We start from the raw sequence: 11,273 nt of genomic DNA on the forward strand, positions 1-11,273 counted from the left end.
TGTTGGAGAGGATGTGGGAAAATTGTGACACTAATGCATTTTTGGTGGAGTTGTGAGTTAATCCAACCATTATGGATTTTGCAACTGTTCCCTAAGGGTTAAAAAAACTGTGCATACCCTATGATCTAGTATTAAGTCTGTAATCCCAAAGAGCTCGTAAAAAGGGAAAAAGGACCCACATGAACAAAAATATTTATAGCTGCTCTTTTTGTAGTGGCAAAGATTTGGAAATTGAGGGGATGCCTATCAACTGGGGAATGGCGGAACAAGTTGCGGTATATGAATGTAATGGAATACAATTGTTCCATAAGAAATGGTGAGCAGGAAAGATTTAAGAAAAACCTGGAAGGACTTGCATAAACTGATACTGCGTGAAGTGAGCAGAACCAGGAGAACATTGTATATAGTAACAGCAACATTATGTGATGATCAACTTTGTTAAACTTAAGTGTAATGATCTAAGACAATTCCAAAGGACTGATGATGGAAAATGCCATCTATACCCAGGGAATGAACTCTGGAGGCTGATTGCGATTGAAACATTCTATTTTTTCTCTCTATCTCTTTTTGTTTTTTTTTCCTTACTCATTGTTTTTCCCTTTTGCTCTGATTCTTCTTTCACAACATGACTAGTATGGAAATATATTTAATACATCTTTACATGTATAGCCTATATTTGATTGCATGCCATCTTGGGAAAGGAAGAAAGGATGAATGAAAGAAAATTTAGAACTAAACATCTTATAAAAGTAAAATTTGAAAACTAAAAATAAATAAACTTAAAATAAAAATACAGGTTTATGAATTATAATAATTTTCTGATTCTACATAGATTCTTCACTATAAGAAGTACTACATATAACATGTATGTTCAACTTTCATGAAAATTTTTCTAGTCTCTCAGTACAGTATGAATCTATTTGACTACATACATGAAAATAAATAGATAATAATAGGGTAATTTCTGCTGCTCTGGTTAAGATTATGTCAGCATTTCCATAATAAGCTTCTATTTCTTGAATTTATCACTTGACCAGAGAGTTAAGACCAGACCTAAATGTGGCTTTCAAATTCTTAGTCAAGGAGAGTAATATTTTCCCATAGAATTTCACCCAGACCAAGTTGGTATTCTTAGAACAATAATGCTAAAAGAAGAGAAATATGCCCATTTCCAAAAGATAACTAGATAGCATAGTGAATGGAACACTATATTAAAAATTAGGAAGACCTGAATTCAAATACAGCCTCAGACAACTTATTAGTTGAGTGACCCAGGCACAATATTTCTTTGCCTCAGTTTCCTCATGTGTAAAAATGTGGATAAGAACAGTACCTATCTCATCAGGTTGTTTTGAGGTTAAAATCAGATATTTGTAAAACACTTTGTAAACCTTAAAGCACTATATAAAAGCTATATATTATTATAGCACCCTATCTGGTCTGCATTTACCCAGATGCATGCTCTCAAATAAAGAGTGGAATTACTAGCTGAGGGGACAGTGCCATTTAACTGGAGACTTACATTAACACTGTCCTTAGATCAATATCTCATAGATATTTTAATCAAATTAGACATAATTTTTGCCATTTGACTAAATAAATCGTTTTGGATGGGGTCAAAGAGAGAACTTATATTACTAATTTTACTCATAGGCTAAATAGTAGCATATGAAGTTTCAGCAGATTTCAATTTTAAAACGAGTTATACGAGTATTATAAAAGGAAATCTGCATCTTTGGCCTTTGATTTAATATCATTAGAACAAAACATATGCTAATCTATAAGCTTGATGTTCAGGAAATCTGACAGACATTGTATAGGAGGGATCAAAGTAAACTTGGTGTCAGGATGACCTGGGTTTAAATCCTGCCTCTGAAATTTACTGTGTGACCTTGGGTAAGTCACCTTAACCTCTATGAGCCTTAGTTTCCTCATCTATAAAATGGGAGTGTTGGACTAGATAGTGTCTCTAAATTCTTTTTCAGCTCTTAAATGTATGATCTTATCACTTGAGAGAGGTGGTCTTCAAATGGGTTTAACTATGAGAGTGCTGAGATCATCTGAAACACTGAGTTAGTTGTTAAATTTTCAGCCTGAGCATTTATATCTTAAAAATTGGCAAATGCTGTAAATCAGGGCTAAATGAATACAATCTTTTATGTATACAGATGAGGAGATAGTACAGAAGAGTAGAAGAGGTACTGGATTTTTTGTAGAAGATTTGGGCTTGAATCTCAGTTCTATTACTTCCTGTGTGATATAGCACAATGAAACTTAGTTTATGAATCTTTAAAATGATGACCTCTGTGGTCCCTTTTACCTCTAAATCAAATTATCGGTAAGCATTAAGTACATAACTACTCTCACTTCCGTAGTGCTTGTAGTTGGAACTTCTCTCCATCCACCCTGGTAAAAGACTGGTGTTCCCTATTTCATTCCAGAATGACAATGCCTTTCCTAGTCAAGCCTTTTAGCATGAAGCGGAAGAAAGATAATTGGAACCATTCAGGTATGAATGGAATTCATGACTTCATCTGTCTTATCTCTAATCACCTGGGCTAGAAACACAACTCATTTGCTATTAACTTATAATGATAACAATTAATGTTAATATTTTCAGTTAATACAATCCATTTATATTAGCTCATTTCACTGAATGTGTGCTGCCTCAGTCAAACTGAGACTTGTTAAAGACCTTAGCTTGAAAAGGCCAAGGTCCCCCATTGCATCCTGGGCCATCTGCAGTTGTCCTGATCCATATCTGGCCACTGGACCCAGATGACTCTGGAAGAGAAAATGAGGCTGATGACATTGCACAGCTTTCCCTCACTTAATTTGCTTACCTAATATGGTATCACCTCTCTGATATCATGGTCATCTTCAAGAAAAACAAACAGCATTAGCTCATTTTTATACCTTCATCATAAGACAGTTAAAATAAACAGTATTTACTAGAGATTTTAAATGTATCATGTAATACATAAGCCTTATAAGGCATAAATCTTCATTAGTGAGGAGACATTTGATAATTCCCTCAAATTCACACCAGTTGACTTCAGTGATTCCTCATGGGAAAAGATAAATATGTTGGGAACTAAATAGCCTAATATATGTGCTCACTGAATACACAATTTCTTATGTTGGATTTCAGATTATGGGTTAGCAAAAATGTACATGATTGTGAAGATCAAGCAATGGATGGTATTCATTGGAAATAGGGAATTTGCATTCTGAAATTGCCAGACATTTTGATGGAAGGGGAAGAAGCAGATGCAGACTTTCACTTGAGTTCAAATTATAATTAGAGATCTTTCTCTTAAAAGGTAACAGAAGGATTAGAAAAATCTAGATAATATTAATTATATTTCAGTCTTCAGGTATGCTTGTCAACAGCAGTAGAAAGTTGTAAATATAATGAAAAAATTCAGGTAAAGATATGGAAGTCAGGACAGGAGAATTGTTTCCACTATCATCAATCACTTTTTTTGAGACATTTGAAAAAAGACTAAATACAAAATAGGAAAGACTAGATGGGCTAGTCACAGGAGTGAGAAATCTTTGACCTTGAGATGAGCTTCTAGATCCTCAAGTATGGCCCTTTGACCTAATACAATCTTCACAGAACAAATCCCCTTAATAAAAGGATTTGTTCTATAAAACCCATACTTGGTCTAAAGGATGTAACCAAGGACCTAGAAGGTCACATGTAGCTGCAAGGCTGCAGGTTCCCCACCCCTGGAGTGGATAAATAATTGAAATTGAAGCTATGAAGACTTGGGCTTTGGTCAATGATCAACTTTGGTTCAGCTGTTAGAACAGCTGTCAGAACATCCTATATATTTATGAGCTCCTGGTACATGAGTTCCTACTATAGTTGAAAGAGGTGTATTCTCAAGCCTGGCACTAAGGCTTCAGGAAGCATCTACCAATTTTAGTATAAAGATTCAAGTTGAAAGTATATCCACCTGAGTCTAGGTTAGGTGAACTCCAGGTGCAGAGTCTAGGCAAAGAAGATGGGGCACCAAAGGTAAAGAGCCCTTCCCAGGATTTGAGATAGTCACAAATCCTTAAGTTTACCTCAGAGAAAGCAGAATGGCTTTATCACCAAGCAGAAGTAGAAGACAATGAAGAAAATCATCCACTCCTGTTACAGTGAGGACCCTTCTGAAATCAGATGTTTCGCCTTCCACTGGAGTCACTCTGTGAGAGTGAAAGGTGCACTAGGTCAAGCTATCTCTAATTTTGTATGGCCACTGATTGATGCCATTTGATCCCAGAGTAGCTGGGGAAAACACTCTCTGAACCAAAGTAGAGCCACTCATCCTGGGGGCAGGAATTCAAAGAACTGATGCCAAAGCTGAGGAGAGATGCACTGTGGAGACTCTTGCAGCATTTTGGACAAATCCAGAAAATATGCTAGATTATTCATCTCCATTTCCCTAACTGAGGATATACCTCAAAGTTCTTTCTTACAATCTTTTTTCTCTCTCTTGGAGACCTCATCTGTACTCATGCTTTCAGTTAACAACTCTGTGGAGATGACCATCACAGTCAGACCTAATGTCTATACTGAGCTCCATAGCCATATCACTATCTATCAAATTAATCAAATTTTATATGCCCCAAGTATAGAAAACCCAATATGTCTAACATAGAACTTACCTTTCCCTTCATAAATCACCCTTCTTCTTAGTTTCCCTTTTATGTTGAGAGCACCCTTCAACTTCTAGTCAGCCAGGCTTGTAGTCCCAGAGTATGTCTTCACTCCCCACTCTCCCTTGCTTCGTATAGAAAAACAAGTGACAGATCTTATGAATTAAACATCTAAAACATCATGTCCTCTCAATTCATATAGCCACCAGACACAAATCATGACTAGAGACTTGTCTTGGGACTAGAAGTGTCCCCCAAATCAAATGAAGTCTTTCCATCCCAGTCCCTATAGATACCACTGAGGAGAGAAATAATTGTTGATAAGGGGTATATTTTCCTTATCACCATCAGCAACAACTTCTGACAAATTGCTGCCAACAGGCAGATAACCATGGAAACAGAAGTTGCAAAACCTTAAAGGCCACCAAGTCTTGCTTCCATCCAACACTTATAGTCATCATCTGGAGAAAGAACTCCATTATGGGGAAGGCAAGAAGCCTAGATGAAGTAGCAAAATACCTCAAAGGAGAGAAAGGAGACAACCCATGCCAGACAAATCAAGCCACCACCATCATCTTAACTACCATTTCTCCCCAGACTCCCATGGAGACAGCCCAGGACCCTGAATTCAAGAATAATGCCAATACTTCCTATCCAGTGCCCATAGTCACCATCCTGGGAAGCAACTTCTATGGAAATGTAGCTTAGAAACTGTTCCTCCTGGTGCTCCAGCCCCATCTGTTGAAGAGGCAGAAAAAAAATAATTTTTGCCCCAAAGTCTTTGGCATTGTCTGGTGATTCAAAATTAGAAACTGATATGATGTTATTAGTGGGAATGGCATTAGAGAAGAGGCGTTGACATTTGTTTTGCCAATGAAGTCTAAGGACCATTGGGCCTTTCCATCTGACTTGCAGCTAAAATGATCTACATTGTTATCTCTACCACTTACAGATTTTTGAGAGCAGGAATTGTCATACTTTTCTGTTAGTATGTCCAGTGTATAAGACAGTGTTTTGCACAGAGTAAACACTTAATAAGTGCTCGATGTATTCATTTAGGCCCACATTACCTCTTGCCCATACTGTTGAAATAACCTCCTAATTAATCTCCCTGCTTTGTGTCTCTTCCTTCTCTAATCCATTACCCATATAGTCATCCAAATAATATTCCTAAAGCAAATTTATGACTATACTCAGTAGACCCCAGTGGTTCTCCATGAATCAGCACTTAAAGTTCTTTACAACTTTACTCTAGACTACCTTTTCAGCCTTACTAAACATTATTCTTTCCATGTAGTCTATAGTTCAACTAAATTGGTCTTCCTGAAATTCCTCACATATGACATTCAATCTTTTATCTCTGGATCTTTGCATGCATCCTGTCTTCCATGACTTGAATGGACTTCCAATTTTCCTCTGCCTAATAGAATCCCTAGGCTTTTTTAAAGCTCAGTTAAAATGCTATCCACTATATGAAGTCTTCCTTTATTTCCTCCAGCAGCTAGCACCCTCCCACAAAAGTTTTTCTTATGCTTATTTTGTATATACTTTTATTAATGTGTTATCTTTCCTCGCATAATTTTAGCTTGTAGGGTACAGACTGGACTGGAGCAGACCTCAGGGCACAGGCAGCTGCTGCATTCTCTCCATTTCTCAACCTACAAATGCCAAAGACAGTTTAAAAGGTCAGTGAGAAAACTCTCTCACCTGGGTGAGAGGGGAGTATGGTCCAGTTCCAGCCACAGTCCCAGGCTCAGGGTGGCAGCAGCCACTGCTGCAGTAGCAGCTGCTTGTGGGTGCTTCTGGAGTTTCTGTCTACAGATGGTTGGGGAACTGAATGAGTGAACTAGGCCTCAGTCTTGAATGGCAGTACTGGGGTGAGGAGGAGTGCTAGCATGGCAGAGCTGGTGGAGGCTGGGGAAAGTGAATCCTATTCACAGTTCCAGGGCAGAAAAGAGTGCTTGTGGTTGCTCACAATCACAGAGCACAGGGCATGAGAGGAGTAAACACCTCTCCCTTGTTTATACCACTTTGAAGGAACTGAGAGCTTAGAGGTCCATAGAGATATCTTGGAAAACAACTGCACAAAACCTCTGAAACTGGGGGTAATGTACTTTCCACTTAACAAAGGGCTCAAAAGTCAGGTAATCGACTGGGGAAATGCCCAGAAAGGGGAAAAGTGTTGGGATTGGAAGTTCAAATCCGTGTGGGTGGTCTCGGGCGGGTAAAAGTGGGACTTCTAAATCTTAGAGTCTTACGAGGCCCTCCATGAACAGCGTGGATTCGAGAAGGTCAGACTGAGCTAGCTCAGCTAGCTCGGGTATTTCTGCCTCTCCCTGGGAGATACGTGATGGGTGGAGTCTCCCTGCCCTTGAGATGGTCCCGGATCTGGGCACACTATTGTTATCTAACAGCACGGTATTGAGATGCAAACTGTGTGGCTGAAGGTTAAGTAGGATTGAGGAAGCCTGAAAGCTCTCTTAGCACGTGAGGAGCCAAGAGGACAGTAGGCTCCACTTTCTTCTTTCCTCTCTCCCCTCCCCCTCTCTCCCCGCTTGTACTTCTACTTCCAATCCCTTAAGATCTTAGCCTCCTTAGGAAATCTCCCCCTCTTCCTCCTAAGGAAGAACCCCCTGCACTTGTAACTAGACCCCGAAATAAAGCTCAACCCTTGTTCGACTCTGGAACGTCCTTTCTCTCATATGTGCATCCGGCGTGGCCAACCGAAGACCTCGGAGGTGAGGTAAGAAAGACTCGGGTAGCCCACACAGGCCTCTAGGCCTGGCAGTTGGCGCCCCAACAGGGATTGGGAGCGCAGATAATCCTGGGTGTTTTGGGGGAACACCCGGAAGGGGCTGTGAAAGAAGCGAGTCCCGAATCCTAGATTCGGAAGGAGAGAAAGAGTGAGAGAAGCTTCCCACCCCCATGGGAAAAGGGCAGAGATGGGGAATCTATTGCCAGTAATAAAGCCAGAGGAACAGGAGGTCTGGGCTGAGAAACTTCACAGGGAATGCAGGAAGGCGGGGGTCACAATAGAGTTAGATGACCTCCGAGAATTTTGTAAAAGGATTTGGAAAGTTTCTCCTTGGCTCAAGCAGGCAGGAATATCAAGAGAAAAATGGGGAGCGGTCGGAGAGCAAATGACTGCTTATGAGCAACAATACCCTGGGGAGCTGGAGGATTTAGATTTCCTGATATTCGGTGTAATTAAGAGCCTGCTGGAAGGGCTGGAGAGGCCAGGGCGGGATTGGAATGAGAGTGGAAGCGGAGAAAGGGGAGGGGAGAACACGGGAGGGACAGAGAGTCCAGGCAAGCAGAAAGTTAAGCAAAAAGTTAAGGAGCGTAAAGAAAAAATAGACTCGGAGCTCCATCTAGCGGATGGGATAGGCGAGGCAGGAGAGCATATACTTCCCTCTGCACCTCCTTATAGCACGCTCCATACTGGAGCGGATAGGACCTGCCTTAGCGGTTGCTCAGTACCCCGGCACTGGAAGCTCAAAGAAAGCCAGAGACCAGTGTGGGGAATAGGAGGGTGCCAAAATACCTTAGAGACAATGCACCCAGTAAAGTGGGAGGCAGAGGATCGCCAAGGGACCGTATGGCCATTGGTGATTCCAGGACTTAGTTTTAACATCTGGGGCAGGGACATCATGAGCCACCTCGGGATGAGGTTATCAAATTTTTAGTAAGGGCCATTGCTGTTGCTCTGGAGTCCCCACCCTTGAACTGGAAGTCAGACACCCCGATTTGGGTGGAGCAATGGCCCCTGACTCCAGAAAAACTCCAGGCACTACAACTACTGGTTAAGGAGCAATCAGCACCATGGAATGCTCCTGTGTTTGTTAAAAAGAAAAAATCCAGGAAGTTCAGGTTCCTTACAGATGTTAATCAAGCATTTGTAAGTACCTGGCAGCAGCTATACCTAAGTAAAGAGCCAGTATGCATTCTTATCAATCTTACCTTAAAGGCGATCCTCGCTAAACAAAGAAGGGGAAAAGGTCGCCTAATACAATCAGAGCTTGATACAGCTGTCTCAAAAGGCTCACATACTACTCCAGCTATGAGACATTTTAAGATACTAATATGGGGTCGAGGGTATGTTTGTGTCTCCACAGGAAAAGGTCATGAGTGGATTCCCATTAGAAGGATCCATAGGTGGGAACCGATGTCGGAGACGGCGGAGACGCAGGAGGCGGAGACCCCGGAGAGCCCGGAGACCCCGGAGAAGGATCATACACCACCTGAGCCTGCTGCTGACAGCTTTAACCTTGCTGCCCAGAGAGGAGGCAGCACTCATCACAACTGCAGACACTGCTGCTGACAGCTTTCCATCTAGACATCTCTTTCCACCAGCTGAAGGAGGACTTTGATATCACAGACTCAGACACTTGGGGGGGGAGGAGGTGACCAATTTTCCACCTGTATAGATCCGTTTGCAAGATTAAGGGGGGTTGTGACATGTAAGGCGCCTACACCAGCTGCTCCTCTCAAAATATGCTTTGGGATTAGTTGATTGCACTTCCCCTGTTGTAACTCAGCCATTTAGTTTCATCTTTGTTTTATTTGATGCCTCCCTTTGTCAGTTGTGCTAGCTGCAGATTTCTGTGTGAATGAAGTCTTGTTGTAGGGTACTCATATGATAAAGGCCTTCCTAATCCACTCAGCCTCCAGCCACTGTTTGCTCTAGAGCCAGGTGCGCTCCACGCATAACAAAGAAGGGGAGATGTTGGGATTGGAAGTTCAAATCCGTGTGGATGGTCTTGGGCGGGTAAAAGTGGGACTTCTAAATCTTAGAGTCTTACGAGGCCCTTCATGAACAGCGCGGATTCGAGAAGGTCAGACTGAGCTAGCTCAGCTAGCTCGGGTATTTCTGCCTCTCCCTGGGAGATACGTGATGGGTGGAGTCTCCCTGCCCTTGAGATGGTCCCGGATCTGGGCACACTATTGTTATCTAACAGCACGGTATTGAGATGCAAACTGTGTGGCTGAAGGTTAAGTAGGATTGAGGAAGCCTGAAAGCTCTCTTAGCACGTGAGGAGCCAAGAGGACAGTAGGCTCCACTTTCTTCTTTCCTCTCTCCCCTCCCCCTCTCTCCCCGCTTGTACTTCTACTTCCAATCCCTTAAGATCTTAGCCTCCTTAGGAAATCTCCCCCTCTTCCTCCTAAGGAAGAACCCCCTGCACTTGTAACTAGACCCTGAAATAAAGCTCAACCCTTGTTCGACTCTGGAACGTCCTTTCTCTCATATGTGCATCCGGCGTGGCCAACCGAAGACCTCGGAGGTGAGGTAAGAAAGACTCGGGTAGCCCACACAGGCCTCTAGGCCTGGCAGAAAAGTAAGACTATAGAAGGTTACCTTCTTGGTGAAAAAATAGTTTCTTCCATCCTTTCAGATGAGGTAGATCAAAGCATACAACTGGAGGAAGACCAAAGCATATAACCAGAGGAAGACAGCAAGTTCAAACCTCCTACATCCAAAGCCTCTAAAAATATATGAAATGGTTTCAGCACATGGAAGAGTTCAAAAAGGATTCTGAAAATCAAGTAAGAGAATTAAAGGAAAAATTGGGAAGAGAAATGAGAGTGATGCAAAAAAATCATGAAAAACCAGTCAAGAGTTTGCTAAAGGAGACCCCAAAAAATGCTGAAGAAAATAACACCTTTAAAAATAGACTAAACCAAATGGCAAAAGAGGTCCAAAAAGCCAATGATGAGAAGAATGCCTTAAAAAGTAGAATTGGACAAATGGAAAAGGACATCCAAAAAACTCACTGGAGAATATAGTTATTTTAAAATTGGAATGGAGCAGATGGAAGCTAATGAGTTCATGAGAAATCAAGAAATTTATCAAACAAAACCAAAAGAATGAAAAAATAGAAGACAATGTGAAATATCTCATTGGAAAAACAACTGATCTGGAAAACAGATCCAGGAGAGATAATTTTAAAAACATTGGTCCACTTGAAAACAATGATTAAAGAAAGGGACCTAGACATCATTTTCCAAGAAATTTATCAACAAAAAATGCCCTGATCTTCTAGAACCAGAAAGTAAAATATAAATGGAAAGAATCCATTAATCACTTCCTGAAAGAGCCCCCAAAAGGAAAAAGCCTAGGAATATTGTTGTCAAATTCCAGAGTTCCTAGATCAAGGAGAAAATATTACAAGCAGCCAGAAAGAAACAATTCAAATACTGTGGAAATACAATCAAGATAACATAGGATTTAGCAGCTTCTACACTAAGGGATCAAAGGGCTTGGAATATGATATTCCAGAGGTCACAGGTGGTAGGATTAAAATCAAGAATCACTTACCCAGAAAAACCAAGTATAATACTTCAGGCAAAAAAATGGAATTTCAATGAAACAAAGGACTTCCAAGCATTCTTGTTGAAAAGACCAGAGCTGAATAGAAAATTTGACTTTCAAATACAAGAATCAAGAGAAAAATGAAAAGGTAAACAGGAAAGTGAAGCCATAAGTAACCCATTAAAGTTGAACTTTTAAATTCTTACATGGAGAGATGATATTTGTAACTCGTGAGATCTTTTTTAGTATTAGAGTAGTTAGAAGGAATATATATATATGTATATATATAGATGCATACATATATATGTAT

The 11,273-nt window shown here is 40.8% G+C and overlaps 1 long non-coding RNA gene across 1 annotated transcript; it reads left to right on the top strand.

Moving 5' to 3' along the window:
* The first annotated feature begins 2,024 nt into the window (after positions 1-2,024).
* LOC140506059 (uncharacterized) lies at positions 2,025-9,877 on the top strand. The gene is made up of 3 exons (XR_011967756.1): positions 2,025-2,509; positions 6,239-6,338; positions 7,277-9,877. It is a non-coding gene; the product is annotated as an uncharacterized lncRNA (long non-coding RNA).
* Positions 9,878-11,273: the final 1,396 nt, after the last annotated feature.

The sequence above is a fragment of the Notamacropus eugenii genome, chromosome 5, assembly GCF_028372415.1.
Source record: "Notamacropus eugenii isolate mMacEug1 chromosome 5, mMacEug1.pri_v2, whole genome shotgun sequence".
Lineage (NCBI taxonomy): Eukaryota > Metazoa > Chordata > Mammalia > Diprotodontia > Macropodidae > Notamacropus > Notamacropus eugenii.